At 40.0% G+C, this 25568-nt stretch overlaps 1 pseudogene; it reads right to left on the bottom strand.

Annotated features, from left to right (window-relative positions):
• LOC149302527 (MARVEL domain-containing protein 3-like) overlaps positions 1 to 25568 on the bottom strand; it is a 54027-nt pseudogene that overhangs the window by 25588 nt on the left and 2871 nt on the right.

Here is a 25568-nt window from a genome sequence, read left to right as displayed (position 1 = left end):
CACAATTGTTTGTCAAAGTGTATTATACCAGTGTGCTAGGATGAAACCTATGTGAATCGAACCCTGGGTTCATTTTGCTTGCAGGGTTCAGGAGGACATTCATAATGCAGATAATTTTTCTTAAAGTCGCGCACAGTTCTGATATAGAGACCACACAATACTGTGCTAGGAAGGTACAGGCAAGCAGCAATCAGGCCAAATATAGCAACAGCTGCATCCCCTCCTTGCACCTCACAGTTCATCCAGGTGTAGCCACGGCCCGCATAAACTCTCTCTCTTTAGCCTTGCAGATTTCAGTTGAGTTTACCTGCTTAATAAAGTACAGGTAAAGTCCGACTGCAACAACATACGCCAGGAACGCAAGATCGTCAAGAATCAGTTCTGCAAAGAGGATTCGCACGGAGACACTGTGTAATGGTTTAGCCCCCAAAATCAGGAATAAAATAGTAAATGCACACAGCAGCATGCTGAAAGCCACTCCGCCATAAACTCCTGGTGCCCTCAGCTGAGTGTATTGCATGTCCATCTCCCGCACTTGCTGTAGCTCATTGCCTTCAAAAGGACTGTATGCGGAATCGATACTGAACGTACTAAAGCCAGCTGCGGATGTGTACCCAGTAATAACTGCGTAAGATGCTACAACACAGATCAACACCAACACCCCGGCGGTGATTTCCACAAACTGCAAGACTCCTGCAAGAAGAAAACAAAAGATGGTTAATATTTTTTTTTTCTAACTAAAAAACATGAGACAAAAAAGTAAGAAAGAAAACGAAGGGAAGAAAAGATTTGTTTTTAGAACATGTGGTAGTACACGAGTGCAGTTTTAGGTTAGATGGTAAAGTCTTATCTGTAGAAATACTGCTTGACATAAATGGGTAAACAGTGACAGCAAGCACTGAATAAGGAAACAAAAAGTAAAGGGAAACTGGGATATCCGCAATGTGCCTTATGCGATGAAAAGCTTATAATCAGAATATAAACTTGGTTTAAAAAATTAAAGTGGACCTAGCATTCAGAAATGTCACATCTAAACACCAGCGCCATTCACAGAAACATGGAATATGACGGCACTTAAAACCCTTCAGCCCATCTAGTCAGGCCATGCATTTCTGGGCTGCAACATCTTACAAAGAAGAACCCTTTTTTAGATAAATTTTATAATACGACATACAGATGAAATTTCACTCAAAAATACACAAACCGAGTTTATATCTCAAATGCATGTTAAAAGGATAAATGTTATCAATACAAGGGGTCTTTTAATTTAACAAAGCTGTCTGTATTCATGACAGTGGCCCTTATTAAATGGTGATATGTCACTTAAAATAATACATATCACACACTGTGTACATCAGGTGTAGTGCTTTCTAGTCACAAAGCAAAAACAAAATACCGTATTTGCTCGATTATAAGACGAGGTTTTTTCCAGAGCAAATGCTCTGAAAAATACCCCTCGTCTTATAATCGGGGTCGTCTTATAATCAGACCGCAAATAGGTCTGCCTATGAGACTAAGATCCAGATCCCCGCAGCGATGCAGGGGACCTAGAGCCTCCTGTGCTATGCTCCCTCCCCAACTTACCGGTGCTTCTGAGTCCCCGGTTCTTAGTCCGGGCAGCGTGTAGAGCTCTACGCGATTCACGTAGACAACGTCTGCTCAAGCGGAAGTTGTTTACACGAATCGCGTAGAGCTCTACACGCTGCCCCGACTAAGCACCGGGGACTCAGAAGCACCGGTAAGTTTGGAGGAGGGAGTGTTAAATGGGGGGGCATAAGGCATTTCTGGAGGCAGAGTGCTCTGTGAAATGCCTTTTAACACCCTTAATGCCACTCTGCCTCCAGAAATTCCTTTTAACCCTCTATACGCCACTCTGCCTCCTGAAATGCCTTATACCTCCGTATATGCCACTCTGCCCCATAATATGCCTTTTTACCCCCTAAATGCCAGAGTATAAGGCAATTCTGGAGGCAGAGTGGCCCATAGGGGGTCAAAAGGCATATCATGGGGCACAGTGGCATATAGAGGGTTAAAAGGCATATCATGGGGCACAGTGGCATTTAGAGGGTATAAGGCATTTCTGGGGCAGAGTGGCAAGCCTGGGGCAGATGTGCATAACTGGGGGGGAGCAGGTTGAAAAAAAAGGAAATAAAAACAAAATATTTTTCTCAATCATAGCTTTTATTAACAAACAATATTCACATAGTTTACATGAATTAACATTTACTGTTTTTTCCTATAGGGTCGGCTTATATTCAGGCTTTTTCTTTTTTTCATAAATTAATATTCAGATTTTGGGGGGTCGTCTTATAATCGAGCAATTATGGTATGCGCATTGGTTTGTGAATGCAGGAGTATTCCACCTTAGTTGAGTTTGGTCAGTTCAGTCAACCTTCCACTCAATAGACCACTCTACGTAATCAGAGCGATTGTTGCTTCAGTAAACTCCAAGAATTTCAGGGACATTGGTCCATCAGTTCTTGCAATATAATATATATATATATATATATATATATAAAAAATATATATATGTATATGCCCATACCTAGGAACTCTCCAGGCAAATCCTCAGAGTTCTCAGGTATGTATATACTGTATTTGCTTGATTATAAGATGACCCTGATTATAAGACAACCCCAAAATATTAATTTATCAAAAAAATAAAAAGCCTGAATATAAGACTACCCTATAAGAAAAAAGTTTTACTAGTAAATATTAATCACATGTAAACTATATTTTCATATTTAATAAAAAAAAAATTTTTTTGTTTTTATTTCCTTTTATTTGACAACCTGCCCCCAGTTATGCACATCAGCCACCCAGAAATGCCTTATACCCCTATATGCCACTCTGCGCCTCTGATATTCCTTTTAACCCCCTTTATACCACTCTGTCTGCCTGATATTCCTTTTAACCCCCTATATGCCACTCTGCCACCAGAAAGCCTTTATACCCCCATTTGCCACTATTACCCCCCTACAGTGCTTCCCTAGACTTCTTCCTGTGCTTCAGATTCCTTGGTGTGTAGTGGTGGCAGCTGGCACGATGCGCACAGACAACCTCTGCTGCTGCTGCCCGCACTTCCGCCGGGGCTTCTATGAATGAACATCGTAAGGTCATGTGATGCCGGTGCTCCGTCATAGAAGCCCATTGCACAGACCTCCACCGGCTGCCAGAGAGGAGGATCCGGGTCCTCTGCAGCGCTGACAGGAATCTGGATCTTAGTCTCGTAGTCAGACCTCTATTTCTCTGAAAAAAACCTTGTCTTATAATCAAGTAAATACTGAATATGCACACATATATACATCATGTATAGAAGCCCAATACATACAGTATATGAACAAATACCAAAACCAAACATGCCAGAAAAACAAACATATAGTATATGTTGCCTTGTTGTATATACATTCTAATAAATTAAGCATATAAAATCTGTTGGCATGGAGGGCAGAGAGAAATAATAATTCCAGCATATCACTAGTCAGTAGGGTACCTAAAAGAGGGGCACTCAAGGTTCCACTCATCAGAGGGTTGCCCAGTGGCTCGATGGCCGCCAAACCTTGCCCCACATCTTATATCCGCGCGTGTGATATTTAGAGAATAATTGGACGGATTTAGATTTTTTTCTTACTACTATATCCAGTATGTAGAAGAAATGGATATTCACAAGACAAGCTTTGCCGCTCTCACAGCAACAGATCATCAGCCACTGAAAGTATTTGGCAATCAACAACACTGTGATCAGCAATTGGCAACAATGTATTTCATGGCAGAATGTATCAATCCTTCTATATAACGGTTCACTCACAGAGAATGATGTGGAGGATAGTATCTCGTGATATGCAACATAAGGAAAAAAGTATAAAGCCTGCAACTGGTAAAGTACGTAAAACACAAGATTTATTAGAATATGCTGTACAGCATGTACTCATTGTACAGTGATTATCTTTTTTTGTGCAGATCATGCACAGCGTCCACAAGAAATCACCAAAATGTGTTCAGTTGCATCTCCAGATTATGTAAATACCCCACACGTATGATTTTTGGAAGCTACAGGGCGTGCAGGATAACATGCTCATCTTACTATGGGACGGCACACAGCATAGGGAAGGGTAGAAACACATAAAATAAAGAATGAAATGCCAGAACATACTGAACAAAATACAACTCATGTAAAAAGACACATTAATAAATCTGCAAGTCTTTCCCTCTTTTAGTTCACCCCATTACACCCATCACCAGCCACGTCTTTTGGAGACCTTTTCGTGGCCGGATATCCTCAGGGAAGTCACGGGAGACCCCCTGGTTCTTGTTACAATTCCCAACACCGTTTCAGCATAAAACGTCACGGTGATGAGTTACTATTAATGTGCTCTCATGCTCTAGATTGATTATTTTCCTTTGCCAGTAGGATATGTGAGGAATTTCCTCTGCTGCACAGCCTGTGTGCCTTATTAATAGATATAACATGGTAATTGAATTTGTGGCCCCTGGTTGTGTATGATACACTGTATTTGCTCGATTATAAGACGACCCGATAATAAGACAACCCCACAAAATTTAAATATCAATATAGGAAAAAAGAAAAACCTGAATATATGACTACCCTAGACCTTAGTATGTAAGCGCGTTTGAGCAGGGCCCTCCTCACCTGTTGTCTCTATAAGTCAAATTGTTATGTTACATACTACTTGTTATGTCCTGTCTACCCATTGTACAGCGCTACGGAATATGATGGTGCCGCTAAAGAAAACAATAAATTATAATATTGAAAAAAGTTTTACTAGTAAATATGAACTTACATGTAAACTATTTTTTCATATTTACTAAAAACTATTATTGAGAAAAATGCATTTCTTGCTTTTATTTCCTTTTTCTATGCCAATGTGCCAGCAAGTTATCCACACCTGCCCCCAGTTATGCACATCTGCCCTAGGCTTGCCACCCTGCCCCAGATATGCCACTCTGCCCCCCAGATATGCCACTCTGCCCCTAGATATACCTTAAACCCCCTTTATGCCACTCTGCCCCTAGATATGCCTTAAACCCCCTAATATGCCACTCTTTCCCCCAGATATGCCACTTTGACCCCACTATGCCTCTTTTCCCCCCAGATATGCCTTATACCCCTGATATGCCACTTCCCCCCAGACTGAATCCCGCGACGCATCTCTGGCTTCCTCCTCTGCCAGCAATCCTGCCACTAGGCGCGCGCGCGCCTTCAACAAACTTTGTGCGCCCTTGAATGGTGACGCCGGGGAACGCGCATGGATGACATCATGGTTGGGGGCGAGGTTCCCCGGCGTCTCACACGCTACTTATAGCAAGTTTAAAATCCATAGCATAGCTCAGTGCTCAGTGATTGTTTTCCTATTGAGCTTCCTGCGCATTTTTTTTGATCTCCTAGTGTTATCTTGTGTACCGAACCTGGCTTTTCCTCGACTCTGCTGCCCTCCGTTACCCGACCCTTGGCTACTAAACGGCGTTCCCGATTTTCCTGGTTTCCTGACTCTGGCTTCCGATTTTGACCTTGTTGCTCTCTATTATGCTGACCTCGGCTACGTTCCTGACTACGGCTACTTCATTGCACCTTATACTAAGCTGCATTTAGCTTTCTGTCGCCTCCTGGGGTTACGTCCCTGCATTTCGGACTCCACCGTTGTTCCACTCTCACACTTGGTTTGTGTTAGTGTGAGTGCCCCTCCCAAAGTCAGGCTTTGGATGTGTGTGGGTGTGTGCGAGGATGGATGTGTATTTGTGTGGGTATGAGCATGGATGTGTACTTGTGTGTGTGTGTGTGTGTGAAACCATGGATATGTACTTGTGTGTGCTAGAGAGCATGGTTGTGTAATTGTGTGTAAGCATGGATGTGTAAGTGGGATAAGATCGGGTGTGTGTTAGTGAGTTTCTATGTATAAGAATCCCATATGTTTGTGTCAATTATAAGGCAAATATTAGGTATATAGAAGGAATACATTGCTGTTTCAAAGTCTTGCATTATTTTAACAGTTATGCTGGCTTGTAAAGATAATCACAAAAACATAATAAACAGACTAGATTATTTATATTTTTGGAAAGCAGAAAATTTGGGGTATTTCACTAGGAGCACTTAGGCTGTAGTTTTACAGCCATTATATTATTGTTTTTTCAAAAACTCTTACACAGTGATTATCTTTTTTGTGCAGATCTTGCACAGTCAGCACAAGAAATCACCAAAATGTGTTCAGTTCTTTTGGAGACCTTTTTCCCAAAGGAGAAGTATTTTAATACCAAGATCTTGAGCGCTGTTAGACCTCCTGGTTCTTGTTACAATTTACAATACCATTTCATCATAAGACGTCACAGTGATGAGTTGCTTTTAATGTGCTCTCATGCTCTAGATTGATTATTACTGTTTGCTAGTTAGATGTACCAGACATTTCTTCTGCTGCACAGTTTGTGTACCTTATTAGGAGATATAACAGCCTAAGATCGAAAAGCTGGAGTGATTGGCCAGAGATCCTTATTCAATGACAAAAAACATGTGCAATTAAAAGGGGCGTATCTACTGAAAATAGCGCCTATGGCAAGCACTAAAATTGCGCCCATGTCCACATATCTAAAACCCATTTACTAGCCCCTGCTGCCCATATATATATATATATATAATTATGAGACCCTGCTGCCGATAGCAGGTATAGATCAACACACAAACCCAGATCAATTGAACTTCCCTTGTGATCTCAGCACTGAAGGTATATATCAAATAAACAGAATCAGACATACAAATCCTGTATTTGCAGGTATACAATAGTATATGAAACGTAGCATTGCAGGTATAGATCAAATAAATACATGGAAACAGCATTGCAGGTATTAATCAACTGAATAAGACATATTAACCCTGTATTTGCAGGTATACATAAATAATGTATGGAAATATATAGATATGGATCTACAGAATAACGCAAAAACCCAGCTTTGCAGGTATAGATCAATTGGAATTCACATGAAAACACGTCATTAAAAGGTATATTTAAAACCCCCTAAATTACAGGCATAGATCACAGGTTGCACACCCCAAAGCCAGCCCTGGCGTCCACACTGCCCACACAACAATCACACTCCTATCATGCCAAGTCAGCCAGTACATGTTGGTACAGGGTGGCTGTAAGTGATGTGCAGACCCCATACTGCTGGCAGCATCAATACACAAGGGGGGCAGCTAGTTAGGTTTCAGCATGTACTGGCTGACTTGGTATGATAGGCGTGTGATTGCTAACAGCAATCACAGTCCCATCATGCCTAGGTTCCAGCACTTACACATCCATGCTATCACACACTGTCAGGCTGGTAGGAGCGAGGAGAGGAACCCAGTACGCAGGCTACCTTCCAGAAGATGAGGGAAGGTTTAGTGGCTAAGGCAAAATCAGAGACGGTCCAAAGGTCAGGGCAGGAGAGAGCAGCGAAATCCATAAGACGAGCCAAAATTCGGGGTAGGAGAGATCAGGATAAGCGAAATACAAGCCAAGGGTCAAAACCAGAAATCACAATATCGGGAGCGCAAACTAAATAGCTCTGTCAGGGAAAATAACTGAGCACTGAATGAAACTCAGTGCCAGTTTATAAATCCTCCACTAGATGTCGCCCCTCCTCCTTGCGTGGTGCCGTTGACGTGCATTCCCCAGGTTATGTCGTGCAGGAAACTAGAAGAGGCAGGAGGGGGTGCGAGCGAGCGCCTAAACACAGTTTGACGGAGCTGGTTCCGGGAAGATGGAGGTTGCGGCGTGGGAGACAGTACCCGCTATCGGCGGGTACTCAGGTGAGTTGCTGCAGCGAGGATTCTCTTGCGGCGGACCCTGACACACACACACTCATTCATTCATATACTCATTCATTCACAGATTAATTCCCTCAATCACGCATACTTATTCAAACACCCTCCCCACCCCCTTACCTGCACTGCAGCTCCTCGATGCCGCTCACAGACTTCAGCAGAGGGCGCGACCTCCCTCTGCATTCTCTGGTACTGCACAGAGGAAGCAGGACTGGAGCAGAATCATGTGATGTCACGTGAACTCTGCTAGGTTCCGCTTCCTCTATGCAGTACAGTGGACCCTCCCACAGGTAAGTAGCAGGGCTCGAGGTGCGGTCCGCGTAAGATCGGCCCCCCCTTTCCCCCCTGTAGCGACACCACTGTTAGGAAGGTGAGGTCATTTTATACCATTCTGATGTACGATTACAGGTTCCTGATCATGAACTGCCTTGTGACCTCATATATCAATACAAGAAAAACATAAATCAGTACCTATAACAAATATTACTTCATAACAAAAGCCTGACAGCCCCCACACCTCGGAACGATTGCCGAGCAAATGCTAGGATTAATTGTCAATAAGAATATCACGCATATATTATGCATTTGCAAGAAGGACATCAGAAAAGCTTAAATTGACTACTCAGCTAGCATATGTATTAAAGAGTTAATTTGCCAAAATTCCACTAGACAGATACGAAAGCACATTTTTGCACATGATTTTTTTTTTACATTGATCATTCTGTCATTCCCCCCATCTAAAAAAATAAAGAAGCCGCCTTACATGATGCAAACCTGGGCAAATGTATTTACATCTTTTAGATTAATCCAACTGGACCAACGTTAATAAAAGTTTGATGATAGTAGAACATACAAATGGTTCTTATCACTCTTAATGTGTCTAAACTATATGTAGATCACACACACGTTTCATTAGTCAAAGCAAAGGGCTGTTTTTTTTATTTTTTTATTAGAGAGCTTTTATAACCCTAGGGAGCTGGCTTTCCCCATACATTCATATACCCATACATTCTGTTCATGTATTCATTGGACGCTTTTTACTTGAGATATGTTAAGCATTCTGTGATGTATGTGATATATTTCTGTATAATCCAAGAATTAAAATATGGGTAAGACGCCACATAGAACCGAATAACTCTCACTGACGGTGTCTTGGACTTGTTTCTAGAGTTTACACCGTTACACATCCTCTAGCATGCATCAGGTTTGTGAAGGTCTAGTCACTACATTCTGGGGACATTACATTTATTTATATAGTGCCTGCAGATTCTGTAGCGCTGTTACAATCAGTGGAATAAATTTAAAATCACATACAAAAAAGAAAAGGACCTTGCTCTTGCATTACTGCACACATACGGGTAAATAAATCTTCCTTTATGACCTTACATGTATGAAGAGTTTATGAAGCAGGGTCACATTCTTCTTCTGCACTACCATGGATTTCTGTTTGCAATGCTTTGTTCCACCACTTTTACTGTAGTGGTTCATTTGTCTGAAACTCTGATGTGCCAAAGGTATGTGGCACAGACTGGTCATGGAAGGCTTCCATCCAGAATGTAAATAATATTCTCATCTATATAATAGTTGGGTGTGGGTGTGCAAGACCAAAATAGGCAAGGTGAGAAATTAGTGGAACCAGGAGGACAGAGCTACTGCAGATGCTCCCAGGCACGGTCATCAGATGTGATAACCAAACCTCTGGCAAATTCAGGAGAGTTTTCAGTTGTGATCACTTACTTCTCCTTCCAGCAAATGCAATTTTTCATCCCATAGTTCTGATGTAGCTCCCGAGGGGCTACACAAGGTTTTTGAGGGGCATTACTTAAACAGAACTAAAGATGTTATATATATATATATATATATATATATATATGCTCTGTATTTCATTTTTTTTTAACAAATTTTTCATTTGTTAAATTATACCTATTTTTACTTTATAAAAGTTATGAGCTTAGATGTCAGATTGTTGTGACTTGGGTTTTTATGTTTGCTATTCCTTCTCTTTTCCATCTTCTTACTTACCTTTTGTAACATGTTTACAAATAAAATGGGGAACAAATTGTAGTTTAGTTGAAAAATGTTAATAGAACATGATTATTTTCTTGGTTACTCTAAGCCACATAATATTATTTAGACATAGCAAAATTAATGTCCATTCCCAAGTAATTGTAATGTGCCCATGGGCGTAGGAACCCCTAAAAATCTGGGGGGGGACAGCATTTTCCCCCATCAGATCCCCACTTTCTCACACTATCTACCCCCTCTCACACTTTCTTACTATCTACACCCCTCCCTACCCTCCCTTCTCACTAGCTACCCTCTCCCTACCCTCCCTTCTCACTAGCTACCCTCTCCCTACCCTCCCTTCTCACTAGCTACCCTCTCCCTATCACCCCCTTCTCACTAGCTACCCTCTCCCTACCCCCCCTTCTCACTAGCTACCCTCTCCCTACCCCCCCTTCTCACTGTCTACCCCAGGGGTGTCCAAAGTTTTTCTGCAGTGGGCCACTTCATCAGAATTGTATACGTGCGCGGGCCACACTCATTTTTTATTGTGAGAAAATATGGCCTTTAATAAAATATGCAGATTAAAATAAAGTAAATAACACAAAACCTTTACTTTTCCTCTCACTGATTTTTGGGCCTAGAAAGTTTTGTGACTACAAATTCAGGACTTAAAAATGAAATAGTTCTATTTATTCTAGGGATGCACCAAAATGAAAATTCTGGACCAAAACATTCACGGTTCACTTAGCCAAAACCGAAAATGACCCCCCACCTTTAAAAATGATAATAAAAACTCACATTTTTAATAAAAGTAGGTAACACACCACAATTGGACAAAAAAAAATAGCAATATGACTTGGCATGATAGGAGTGTGATTGCTAACAGCAATCACACTCCTATCATACCCAGGCAGCCAGTACATTCTGGTACAGGGTGGCTGTAAGTGATGTGCAGACCCCATACTGCTGGCAGCATCAATACACAAGGGGGGCAGCTAGCTATGTTTCAGCATGTACTGGCTGACTTGGCATGATAGGAGTGTGATTGCTAACAGCAATCACAGTCCCATCATGCCTAGGTTCCAGCACTTACACATCCAACCAGTAAATGCTGTAACCTAGGCATGATGGGACTGTGATTGCTGTTAGCAATCACACTCCTATCATGCCAAGTCATGCTGGTACAGGGTGGCTGTAAGTGATGTGCAGACCCCATACTGCTGGCAGCATCAATACACAAGGGGGGCAGCTAGCTATGTTTCAGCATGTACTGGCTGACTTGGCATGATAGGAGTGTGATTGCTAACAGCAATCACAGTCCCATCTTGCCTAGGTTCCAGCACCTTCACATCCAACCAGTAAATGCTGGAACCTAGGCATGATGGGACTGTGATTGCTGTTAGCAATCACACTCCTATCATGCCAAGTCAGCCAGTACATGCTGGTACACGGTGGCTGTAAGTGATGTGCAGACCCCATACTGCTGGCAGCATCAATACACAAGGGGGGCAGCTAGCTATGTTTCAGCATGTACTGGCTGACTTGGCATGATAGGAGTGTGATTGCTAACATCAATCACAGTCCAATCATGCCTAGGTTCCAGCACTTACACATCCATTCTATCACACACACTCATTCATTCACAGATTAATTCCCTCAATCACGCATACTCATTGAAACACCCTCCCCACCCCCTTACCTGCACTGCATCTCCTCGATGCCGCTCACAGTCTTCAGCAGAGGGCGCGGCCTCCCTCTGCGTTCTCTGGTACTGCACAGAGGATGTGATGCAATGCCACTTGAACTCTGCTGGGTTCCGGTTCCTCTGTGCAGTACAGAAGACCCTCCCACAGGTAAGTAGCAGGGCTCGAGGTGCGGACGGCGTAAGATCGGCTGCCCTGGCCCTGGGGGGGATTTCTTAATTATCGGTCCCCCCCGCATGAGTTACTGGGGGGGATCTATCCCCCCCGTCCCCCCCGGTTCCTACGCCCATGAATGTGCCATTATATTTCCTAAACTGCAATCATTATTCACACTTTTATTCAGCATTATCTAAATTAAAGAACTACATGTGAAGTAACTTTGATATAGAGAGTTATGTTTATGTAAAACCAGCTATTTTATAACTTTATGGCAGACTTTTGGATTTTTCCAATGCATTTTATTTGTAAGAATAATGCCATCTATTGGCTGCAGGGGCTGATATTTATACATATCGGCTGCAGGGTATGATATTAAGGAATGAAAAATAACTGCCAGTTCAGCTGTTATTTTTAAATCATATTTCAATCAAGGTCTTTACTTCAAAGAGATAAGTACATATTATGTAATTAAAAATGCATGTCTAAAGCCTATATATATATATATATATATGTATATATATGAAAGCTGGAGAAGCCACTGATTTGAAAAGGTAAATGCTAGACAGGTTATAACAACAGCTTCTCCTTGGTCTATTATCTTAGTGACCTTGCAAACCATGTACATTCAGAGAATTCAAATCCTGTCCTTTAACATGGTTTCCATTCATTTCCCAAATAATGATGTTCTGGTGTATAGTTGACCAAGTCTTCCCTGCAGCCCTTTTGTAAAGCGGTTCTACAATCGTCAACTACTTCTGTCAGTAGCCACTGGTTAAATAAGTCTTCTAATGTCTGCCAGGATACCCAAAGCTTTACATAACTTTGGCTGCATCTTATCAGGTCCCATGGTTTTGTCTGTTTTTACTTTGTAGATTTTAGTATTCCGTTATGAACACACATGTTTTACATGTCTCCCTATTCCTCTTTTATAACGGCCCCTCTGAAGAAATCAACAGAAGACAGAAGTATTTTTTTAGGCAGTTGGCTAGATCTTCATCCTCATTTATATAATGCCCTTCATTTGTCTTTACTCTAATTATCCTTTACGAACATTTTTCTCATATATATATATATATATATATATATATATATATATATATATATATATATATATATATATATATATATATATATATATATATACACAACTTTATTTTTATACCTAATTTTTATATCTAAAAAAATCACCCTTTCTTATTAATCTGTCAATGTTCTTAGCACATATAACAACAAGTTTGGACCCCTTAAACCTAGCTTTTTATTTTTATTTTGGTGTAAACATTCAGTGCTACTATGGCAGCTACTATGATGTCATCGGTAAGCTAGGGAATCAAGGCAGTGTGATGACATTGTGCCATTCTGTTATTGGCACCGTTATAACTCTTGTGTGAGAGAGCTGTAGCTATTTCAGAAGATCCCTACTGTTATGGATTATTTAAAAACAGAGGGGAGTTCAGTGGTTGACCCATTTTGGGAGTTTCTGGACCCCACGGACAATATCCGTGAGTTGTTTTTGAAGCTGAATCACCTGTTTTTCTGGGGAAAGTTAACCCACGTGGAGGTGAAGTGGAATCGGAGGATGATTACGGCTGCTGGGCTTTGTCGCTATGACAAAAGCAGAAATTTGTGTACTATACACCTTAGTGAGCCCCTTCTGAGTTTGAGGCCGAGGAGAGATCTGGAGCAAACGCTGCTTCATGAGATGATCCACGCCCTTCTGATGATCACAGAGAAGGATGCTTCCCATGGACCAGAGTTCCACAGCCACATGGAACGGATAAATAATCAAACTGGAGCCAAGATTTCTGTCTACCATGACTTTTATGAAGAAATGGCTCAGTGCAGAAGGTCCAGGCAGCGCTGTGACAAGAAATCAGTCCAGCAAAATAAGAAGAGGATTTCTCATGAAGAAAGCAGTGGCCACGGACAGCCTTCCAAGAGGCCTCGAATAAATAACTAATACTTAATACTAATGGATAATAATCAGATTTTCATAACATCATATATATATTTCAATAAATAATAATTGAAACCATAAAATATCTGTCTTTTCTGCTACAGTCGTCACAAATTCCACAGGATGAGCTTGTTAGTATTATGATGCACAGCTATTCCTGTTTGTAGACAAATGTTTTTACAAATGTACTAATTTCACTAGTGGGAACCTAAGTAGACATCTCTCCACGCATTATTGGCAGCAGCATCAATATGTGGATAGAAATCACAGCTAAAAAAGTAATACTTTTGTGAAATGTGCAGTGTTAGCAATGCAACATCATGACAAATGTGTGCTGTACCTCCCATGTAATCACTTGATTTCCTATTATATGATATCTAATCTATGTATCCTCAGCGTTCCTATGTCTTGTCCGTTATTTGTTGAAGACAAGTGAAAACTCAAATGTGCATGTTCTAGAATTTCATCTTAACATATCTGCGCATTAGATATTTAGAGAATAATGCTAAACACAAATACACTGTAACGTGCTTGTGAAAATGAAAAATCAACTTGGCACTTTTTATCTGGCCGTAAACATCTGCACAAGGAAGGCCAAAATGCACTTTGTTGGTTATCAATTTTTAAATTTTATACTTTTTATACATTTTTGTTATGGATTTTTTCTTACTACTATAGCCAGTATATAGAAGGGATGGGTATTCACAAGACAAGCTCCTCAACTCTCAAGCCTGTCTGCCTGAGGAAACTTTCAATCAGCAAAACACTGTTATACGGAGCGTCGCTTGTGAGTACATGCTGTGTCGCATATTTTAATAAATATTGTGTTTTCATACTTCACCAGTGGCAGTCTTTGTTCATTTTTTCCTTTTGCTGCATGTCATGAGATACTATCCTCCACATCATTCTCTGTGAATGAACCGTTGTATAGAAGGATTGATAATTCTGCCATGAAATACATTGTTGCAGATTGCTGATTGCAGTGCTGTAGATTACTGAATTCTTACAGTGGCTGATGCTCTGTTGGCCCGAGATTTATACGCTGCTTGCCGTGTGAGTACCCATCCCTTCTACATACTGGTGATGCACGTTTGAGACTTCTGACCTCTCCCTGTTTGTTAGTGTCTTTGGGTGAACAACATTGAGCTATTTTTGTTGAATTACTAATTTTTGTACTGTGGATATTAGCGCACTCATTATTTTTTTTTTATTTTTTTCCTTGAGTTGACCAGAATTCCCTAAAAGATATTAATTAAAGAGTATTTATATTAAGTATTTTGAGTTCGGCAGTACTTTTTTTTGTGCAGATCATGCACAGTGTCCACAAGAAATCACCAAAATGTGTTCAGTTGCATCTCCAGATTATGTAAATACCCCACACGTACGTCAGTGAATGATATTTGGAAGCTACAGGGCGCACGGGATAACATGCTCATCTTACTATGGGACGGCACACAGCATAGGGAAGGGTAGAAACACATAAAATAAAGAATTAAATGCCATACCATACTGAACAAAATACAACTCATCTAGAAAAACACAAGTCTTTCCCTCTTCTAGTGAACCCCATCACACTCATCACCAGTCACTTATGTTGGAGACCTTTTTCCCCAAAGGTGGAGTACTTTTATACCAAGATCTTGGGCACAGGTAGACCCCTGGTTCTTGTTACAATTTACAATACCATCACAAATTAATTACTTTTACTGTGCTCTCATGCTCTAGATTGATTATTACCGTTTGCTAGTAAGATGTACCATACATTTCTTCTGCTTCACAGTTTGTGTATCTTATTAGGAGATATAACATGGTAATTGAATTTGTGGCCCCTGGTTTATAAGGTGTTGCTCCCATCGTAAGATTGAAAGGCTGGAGTGATTGGCCAGAGATCCTTATTCAATTGTAAAAAAAACATGTGCAATTAAAATCTGACTATTTGTCTTTGCAGTTTTGCAAGTTGAGAAGTTGAGTGATCTATCTGTCCGGGAATTTGGCTACCATACTGAGGCATGGCATATATGGCATTGGGAACAATGTCACTTTCACTTTTAGATGAACAAAGCAATTTTTATTGAAAAAAAATATTCTAAATGAATGACAATAATATATTTTAGAAACAAAGGATTAAACAGGAGCAATTCAAATTCACCTAAGACAATATAATGTGTATAAATCAAATCATTAGACAATAAATATATGAATTTCCATGAAATTATTAAATCACTTTACAATAAAGACAAAAGTGAACAATAATCAATATAACCATCAGCATAGACATAGCTACACATCAATAATAAATAAATGAAGTTAAATGAATGCAAATACAGTGTAACAACAAAAAAGCAATATACACACTGAACATTTAAACCTGGGAATTAATCTGAATATTAATTTTATTGTAGTTTTGTGATTTATTTGGAGAATTTATTTGTTTATTTGGAGAATTAAGACCCAGCAGGCCAACAAAGTACTTCTCTTGCAATCCCAGCCAACTCCTCACAGACGATGATAGAATAGGATGTTAGGAGAGGTGAGGTCATTTTATACCATTCTGATGTGCGATTACAGGTTCCTGATCATGAATTGCCTCGGGATCAGTCTGGCTCCTTTGTAGTTGTGGAAGATAATTCTTACTAGGTTTATAGTAGAAATATCAGGTAAAGGATTATTCACAAGGAGGAAGCGTTTTTAGTTTAACCGACAAGAAGCGTCTCCTATGGTGCGTTTGGCCAAATTTTACCATGCTGAAATACCGTGTTTGCTCGGTACCCCTCTTATTTTTGAGGTCTTTTTCTAATCAGACTTCAAATAGAGCCCTGGCGGAAGTGCCGGCAGCAGCGGAGGTTGTCTGCACAATATGCACACACAACCTCCGCTGCTGCTGGCACTTCCGCCGGGGCTTCTATGACTGAATACTATTTTAAGGTAATGTTGAAAAAAAAAAACAGTCATTATATCTGCAGAACGTTCATTATTTGAATACATTCTTAACTACATAATAAATATATTGAAAAATGAGATAAAAGAGAATATGTATTATAGGATTAAATGTATGTATTAGTAAGATCTGATCTATATTGATACAAGAAGAACATATAAAGCGCTATCAGTACCTATAGTAACTATTATTTTATAACAAAGCCCTGACAGTGGCCAAACCCAGGAACGCTTGCCAAGCAAATGCTAGAATTAACTGGCAATAAGAAAATCAGGCATATATCATGGATTTGCAAGAAGGACATCAGAAAAGCTTAAATTCTCAGCTATCATATGTATTAAACAATTAATTTGCCGTAATTCCAATAGACAAATACTAAAGCACATTTTTGCACATTAGTTCTTTGTTATTACATTGATCATTCTGGCATGGTTCTTATAATGTGTTTGTAAACTATCCCCTTAATGACAAAGCCCGTACATGTACGGGCTCAAAATGCATTGTTTTCAATGGGTTTAGGGACCGCCCACTGTCCTTAAGGGGCTATATATATATAGATCACACACACGTTTCATTAGTCAACACAAAGGGCTGTTGTGAGTAACGGCATTTTATTAGAGAGCTTTTATAACTCTAGTGTCTTCAGAGCTGCCTTTCCCCATTCATTCATTTACCCATACATTCTGCTCATGTATTCATAGGACACTTTTTACTTGAGATATGTTAAGCATTCTGTGATGTATGTGATATGTTTCTATATTATGCAAGAATTAAAATATGGGTAATACGCCATAGAGAGCTGAGTGACTCTCATTTAAAGTGTCCTGGACTTGTTTCTAGAGGTTACTCTGTTACACATCCTCTGAATACACAGATGAAGATAAACATTGGCAATTACAATCAGTTGAAGTCTACTTGTAATATACTGTATATAAATAGATATTTATTCGGGTCCATTGTCGCATAAAAACAAAAACAATTAATCTATCGTATTGTATGAAAACATCCAGACAAGCTTATCATAAAGAGGAAAAGGACACTTAACACGTATCGCACATACAAGCTTTGTTAAAAGCGAAGCGCTACTTAGAAAACTGCTAGTTTTATAAACAATCCATTAAGATGATTACAATCTTAAATCTTAGAATCTTGTAACAAAGTCTGTGCGCCGTACCCTAACGCAGATGACTAATCTTAACCCCTTAATGACAATTGACAGTCCGGGCACGTCACCTAAAAACAAAGGGTTAATGACAATTGATGTGCCAGGACCCTCATGACTTCAAACTTGATGACTCCAAGGTATTTCAAATGCAGGCATTTTAACCCCTTCAGGACCAGGGTTTTTTCTTTTTTTTTCACCATGTTTGCACTAAATGACCAGAGCAGTTTTTGTGTTTTTGCTATGACTTTATTCAACTCTGATTGCCCACTAACTCATTTAGTGCACCCACACACATTATATATTGCACAAGTATATATAAACCATCATTATGTATGAAAAATATCTAGGGGAAAAAAGGAAAGTGTTCACAGTTTCACCTATAAAAACTATATTTAACCAGAGCAAATGGGAGAAAAACTCAAAGTGTATTTAGGTATTTGCCCTGTTTTTGGAAACACCACATATGCCTGGTATTTTTATTTATTTTGGCACTTACAGGGTTAAATATGAATGACATGCATCTCTGTTTCCAAACAAGATTTTTTTTTGGAACATGCGCATTTCAGTTTTCAAACATGGAATTTTTCAGTTTGTTGGCTCCAGGTCTCATTTGAGAAACAGTAGAGGTCCCATATCTCAGTTTAACCCCCTACAACTATATATTTCCAAACACTAGACAGCTCAGGTAATCTAGTTAGGGGCATATCGTCTGATTCCACACCAGCGCCTTCCAAATTTAGTCTAACAAAAAAAAAAGAAAACATTTTTCTCATGCACTTTGCAGTTTCACCATGTTTATTTTTCTGAGTGGATATGTGAAAAAAACAAAATAGGTCTTGATTTGTGTTCAGTAACACCCCACGAGTACAGCGATACCCCATATGCATAGAAAAGTCATGTTTCTATGATATTGTGGAGTCAAAACTGGAACATGCGCATTTCAATTTTTAAACTTTTTAAAATATTTTTTAATAAGTTCAGGGAGACCGATCAATAATCAGTGACTTAATATATCACTGACATGTGATCAGGTAATAATTATGTATTTTTATTAATAATTTCTGTTTATTTTCATTATTACCTTAGATGGCCCTTCTTTCTTTCTAGGGCAGGGGCTCCTGAGGAAGCCAAACTTGAATTTGGTAAAACGCGTTGAGAACAGATTGGGACCATTTAGATTTTTGTTTATTGCGAGCAAGATCAACAAAAAGCGATTGTGCATAACATTTGGTTGTTCCAAAATTTGTTGTAAGCGTAATTTTACCCTCATTTTTACCTTTATGCTGAGATCTTGCACCAGTGGAGTCTCTTTGATTGGTTGTCTGTGCACATCGTGCTGACATCCACCGGCGGTTGCCAGAGAGGAGGATTCAGGTCCCTTCTATGATGGAGCACTGACGTGACCTTCCTGTGCTCAGTCACAGAAGCCCCGGCCCAGGTAGCAGCAGAGGTTGTCTGCACATATCACAGACATTCACTGTCTGCCCCCACTTGACACTAGGGAGCCTGAAGCATGGTGTACAAGTCTTGGGATCCATCGGTAAGTCGGGGGCATAAAGGGGGGGTATAAGGCATATCGGGGAGGGCAAAGTGGCATATCAGGGAGGCAGAGTGTCATTTAGGGGGTATAAGGCATACCTGGGGGGTCAGAGTGACATATAGGGGGTATAAGGCATATCAGTGGGGGCAGAGTGGCATATCAGGGAGGCAGAGTAGGATATCAGGGAGGCAGGGTGGCATATCAGGGTGGCATAAGGGAGGGTATAAGGCAAATCTGGGGGGCAGTGAACCAAGCCATGGGGCAGATTTGCATAACTGGTGGTAGGTTGGCAAATAAAAGGAAATAACAACAAAATATGCATTTTTCTCAATTATAGCTTTTATTAAATATGAAAAAATTAGTTTACATGTGAACTAATATTTAATAATAAAACTTTTTTCTACCCATAGAGTAGTCTTATATTCAGGCTTTTTCTTTTTTTCTAAATAAATATTCAAATTTCAGGGGGTTGTCTTATAATCGAGCAAAACAGTAGTTCCTGATAATGAGTGTGGAGTGAGTATCAGCTGAGTATGCAGTAGAATGAATGACTTTGTAAAGTCCTTTAATTGTCACTTTGTAAAATGGCGCTTAGATGGAAGGTGGTCTGTGCCTTCAAAGTCAGTTCTAACCATAGTGTCCTCGAAGCTGCATTTCCTCTATACATTCATGTACCCATGCTTTTTACTTGAGATATATAATTATTCTATGATGTTTGTTATATGTATCTTTATAATCCAAAAAATAAACAAAATATGGGTAAAGCCCCACACAGAGATTAATAACTCATAACTTAATACAGTAAACAGCTGTCATTTACGGTGTCTGGGACACTAGAGGTTATACCGCTACACATGGTATTGGTTGTGCAGCCTGCGGAGAGTGTTGACTTTATGATTAGAAATAATTGTTAATTAGAACAGGCAAAAATGATTGAAATCTGAAGTTGTTGAGATATCACCCTTCTTGTCTTCTGATTGTGCAGCACAGTTGACTCAAATAGAAATGAAAGTAAATGAATGCATACAGCCCTAACTGAACCCTACCTGAAACATTTTAGTAAAATAGAGCTGCTAAATAGGCCAACCAACCATCAAGAGAAAAAAAGCTAAGGCCAAGAGACTGCAGAGCATCTCACCCAAAGCACTCTGCAAAGCAGAGAGAGACACATGAACTTTTAAATTTCAGTTACAAAAAAATAAAGATGTCAAAAATAATACCTTAAAAGCTGAGATTTCAGTTTGGTTCAGCAGCACGCTAACACAGGAAAATATTATCAAATACGGAAAAAAGGAAAATTGAGTAAACCAACATATGGTAAAAATAACAAAAATAGTTTAGAGTACTAAAATCCCACATTACTAAAGGGGTTAAATAATTTGCCCCCCGTCTTGCTCCGCCAGGAATGTCTGCCCTGTAGCAGACCTTTGTATAAAATGCAATAAAATTACAAGCTATAGCTTTAAGACCTTTTTGTAATATCACTATTAAAAATATTCATAAATGTGGCTTCCTTCCTCTGAATATAAACCATAAATAAAGCCTTCTGTCTGTTGCCACTCAGCCATTTCCTTATCCATTCAACTGACTTGAAAAACGCAAACACAGCAATTTATTAAGAATTCTTCCACGATTGGCATAGCCAAATGCCTTCATTCCTACTGGAATCTCATTTCCCTTATTTAATAATTTTGGGTGTATCCTAAGAGGTCCCATTGCTTACATTGCTTACATTTTCTCCTTTCCCTCACTTATCTAAAAAAAACCTTTCATTTTATACTTTATCTAAAAAAATCACCCTTTTTATTAAAATGCCAATTTTCTACTTGTTGTGCTTTAGCACAAATAATTAAAAATCTTTTGACATGTGCACTTAAAGACACACAAAGCAGAAATATTTATTAAGGCAGTCGGCTAAATCTTCATCCTAATTTATATAATTATTATTAAGCTCTCAATGTTCTCCATGAAGTGTGTTTTAGCACAAATAGTAACAAGTTTGGTCCCCTTAAACCTAGCTTTTTTATTTTTTATTTTAAAAACCGCTCACAGCTTGGTGTAAACATTCAGTGCTACTATGGCAGCTACTATGATGTCATCGTTATGCCTGGAAATCAAGGCACTGTGATGACTGTGGCACAGATATTATTCTTGTGTGAGAGAGCTGTTCAACAAGACTTTTTTGAGATTACCAGCAGTGTAATTTGTTGCTACTGTTATGGATTCTTTGAAAACAGAGGGGAGTTCAGTGGTTGACCCATTTTGGGAGTTTCTGGACCCCACGGACAATATCCGTGAGTTGTTTTTGAAGCTGAATCACCTGTTTTTCTGGGGAAAGTTAACCCACGTGGAGGTGAAGTGGAATCGGAGGATGATTACGGCTGCTGGGCTTTGTCGCTATGACAAAAGCAGAAATTTGTGTACCATACACCTTAGTGAGCCCCTGCTGAGTTTGAGGCCGAGGAGAGATCTGGAGCAAACGCTTCTTCATGAGATGATCCACGCCCTTCTGATGATCACAGAGAAGGATGCTTCCCATGGACCAGAGTTCCACAGCCACATGGAACGGATAAACAATCTAACTGGAGCCAAGATTTCTGTCTACCATGACTTTTATGAAGAAATGGCTCAGTGCAGAAGGTCCAGGCAGCGCTGTGACAAGAAATCAGTCCGGCAAAATAGGAAGAGGATTTCTCGTGAAGAAAGCAGTGGCCACGGAGGGCCAACTAAGAGGCCTCGTATAAATAACTAATAATAATAATTTATAAGAATTTAATACCATCATATCTATGTATCAATAAATAATGATTGCATTGATAAAATATCTGTGTTTTTTTCACAATTTCCACAGGATGAAGAACATGATGATTTTGTATTATGCTGCACATCTACTCCTGTTTGTAGACAAATGTTTCACAAATGTACTTATTTAATTACTGTGAACCAGAATCCGTATTATGTGATATCTTTGCACGGTCTTGTGCCTTAGTTCTTGATGACAGGTTCAATTCCTTGGCAAACTTGAGTGCCATTGAGTGGCAAACAACGGTTGAATAATTCAAACAATGAATGGTACCAACAAAGGTTCAGTTAGGGTTCGCCGTTATAAAGAATCTACAGTTTTTTTTGTAGATTTTTGCGCCTTAACTCTTCAGCAATTTTCCTCTTAAGTAAATTTGAAAACTCAAAAGCACATGTTTTAGTTTTTCATCTTAAAATATCTGTGCATTTAATATGTAGAGAATAATGCTATACACAACCTAATGGGGTTTCTTGTATTAAAAAAATGCACTGCAGCGTGTTTGTTAAAATGGGGAAAAAAATACTGGCACTTTTTATGTGGCGGTAAATACCTGCAGAAGCAGATGCTTAAAAATACACTTTGTTATCGAATTTTAAAAAATTATATACTTTTTATATATTTTTGTTATGCAGTTATGGATTTTTCTTACTACTATAGCCAGTATGTAGAGAGGATAGGTATTCATAATACAAGCTTTGCATAACCCCCGCAGCCACTCAAAGTATTCTGTAATCAAGAGCAATCGGCAACAACGTATTTTATGGCAGAATATATCGATCCTTCTATACCAGGGGTGTCCAAGTTTTTTCTGCAGTGGGCCACTTCATCAGAATTGTATACGTGTGAGGGCCGCACTCATTTTTCACTGAGAGAAAATATGGCCTTTAATAAAATATGCAGATTAAAATAAAGTAAATGACACAAAACCTTTACTTTTCCTCTCACTGATTTCTGGGATTTCTGGGCCTACAAATTCAGGATTCTGGATAAGTAAAATTCAGGGTTCACTTAGCCAAAACTGAAAGTGACCGCCTCCCCACACACTTTTAATAAAAGTAAGTTACACACCAACATTGTACAAAAAAATTATATATTATGATTGTTAACAGCAATCTCAGGCATACCCAGATTCCAGCATGTACTGGTTCGCTGGGCATTGTATTTTTTGTCCAATTTTAGTGTGTAACCACACTTTTATTAAAAGTAACACACCACAATTGGACAAAAAAAATCAACAATATGACTTGGCATGATAGGAGTGTGATTGCTAACAGCAAACACACTCTTTTTATACCCAGGCAACCAGTGAATGCTGAAACCTAGGCATGATGAGACTGTGATTGCTGTTAGCAGATTGCTGTTAGCTGTTAGCAATCACACTCCTATCATCCCAAGTAGGCAATACGTGCTGGTACAGGGTGGCTGTAAGTGCAGACCCCATACTGCTGGAAGCATCAATACACAAGGGGGGCAGCTAGCATGTACTGGCTGACTTGGCATGATAGGAGTGTGATTGCTAAGAGCAATCAAAGTCCCATCATGCCTAGGTTCCAGCAATTACACATCCATGCTATCACACACACACAAATTCATTCATTCACAGATTCATTCCCTCAATCAGACATACTCATTCACACAACCTACCCCACCCCCTTACCTGCTCTACAGCTCTCGATGCCGCTCACAGACTTCAGCAGGGGGCGCGGCCTCTCTCGTTCTCCCCACAGGGGAAGCAGGACTGGAGCAGAGAATAGACCCTCCCACAAGTAAGCAGCAGGGCTCTTGTGATCCTGGCTGCTGATCTCACCCGGGCCGCATCTCGAGGTTCCGCGGGCCGCATTTGGCCCGCGGGCCGCATGTTGGACGCCCCTGTTCTATACAATGGTTCACTCACACACAGTATTTATGTAAAGATGCGATACAGCGTGTACTCACAAGCGATACTCCGTGTAACACTCGGTGCCACAGATGGTAACATAACAAACCGAGAACAGTACTAAGGTATTCGTCTAAAAACAAAAGCAGATCCACTGGAAAATGACGCTCAAAGGTTACCCCTCTCTCCTTTAGTTTTATGGCACAAATTATATTTTGGTTTTGTTTCAGAAAAATGAAGACTTTTTTTTTTTTTTTTTATCCTACACATTTAGTATGAAAATAATTTTAAAAAGTCTTGTATGTAGGTAGTGTGTATCGTGCATTGTAAACCCAAAACCAGTTTAACCCACCAAATAACGACACGGAGACCGAAATTGGATAAAGCAGGCCACAGCACAATTTTATTATAAAACCATAAAACACTGTGTTGGCCCAAAACACCATAAACCAATAAGAATAATATACAATAACCGATAAATAATAAATACAAATATACAAATATACATAACACATTACCGTAACATATTCAAAACATAACCAACACAGGAACCGAATTAACCCCGTCCTTGCCGGCCTCTCACACTGCACAATCCAGACCACAGGTACTCACCTCCCCCCTCGTCCAAACAAAATTGACAGCTACCTTTCGCTGCCCCACCACCAATGCTAACCACCAGCCGTCCAACAAGCTCGGTGGGCACGTCCAATAAAACACCAGAGGTTAGGGGAGGATTGAGCCTTCCATTACACCAGCATCCAAACTCCATCACTTACCAAAACCAGACCGGCAAGGACACACAAACCGCCAGCTGTGACAAAAGAAAGAAAGGTAGTACACAAGAAATAGGGAGGGAGGGTGGGAAGCAGGTAAGACTGTTGGCCGTGCCTGTAAAAAAGGACAGTGACCGGGGTCACCCAGAGGGCACCTTATATCACCTAGGGTCTCCCACCCCTCAATTAACATACCCCAATCAAAACACGGACATGCCCTGAGCATGCACTAACCCACACACATACATGCTCCCTGTCCATTTAGCTACGCTGATTCCCAGGGGCCTTGTATGTAGGTAGTGTGTATCGTGCATTGTAAACCCAAAACCAGTTTAACCCACCAAATAACGACACGGAGACCGAAATTGGATAAAGCAGGCCACAGCACAATTTTATTATAAAACCATAAAACACTGTGTTGGCCCAAAACACCATAAACCAATAAGAATAATATACAATAACCGATAAATAATAAATACAAATATACAAATATACATAACACATTACCGTAACATATTCAAAACATAACCAACACAGGAACCGAATTAACCCCGTCCTTGCCGGCCTCTCACACTGCACAATCCAGACCACAGGTACTCACCTCCCCCCTCGTCCAAACAAAATTGACAGCTACCTTTCGCTGCCCCACCACCAATGCTAACCACCAGCCGTCCAACAAGCTCGGTGGGCACGTCCAATAAAACACCAGAGGTTAGGGGAGGATTGAGCCTTCCATTACACCAGCATCCAAACTCCATCACTTACCAAAACCAGACCGGCAAGGACACACAAACCGCCACTAACCCCGCTGTTTAACCCCTTAAATCAGCG

The sequence above is a fragment of the Sceloporus occidentalis genome, unplaced genomic scaffold, assembly GCF_023333645.1.
Source record: "Sceloporus occidentalis isolate IW3139 unplaced genomic scaffold, rSceOcc1.0.p SCAF_18, whole genome shotgun sequence".
NCBI lineage: Eukaryota > Metazoa > Chordata > Lepidosauria > Squamata > Phrynosomatidae > Sceloporus > Sceloporus occidentalis.
This window is presented reverse-complemented; position numbering and strand designations above follow the sequence as displayed.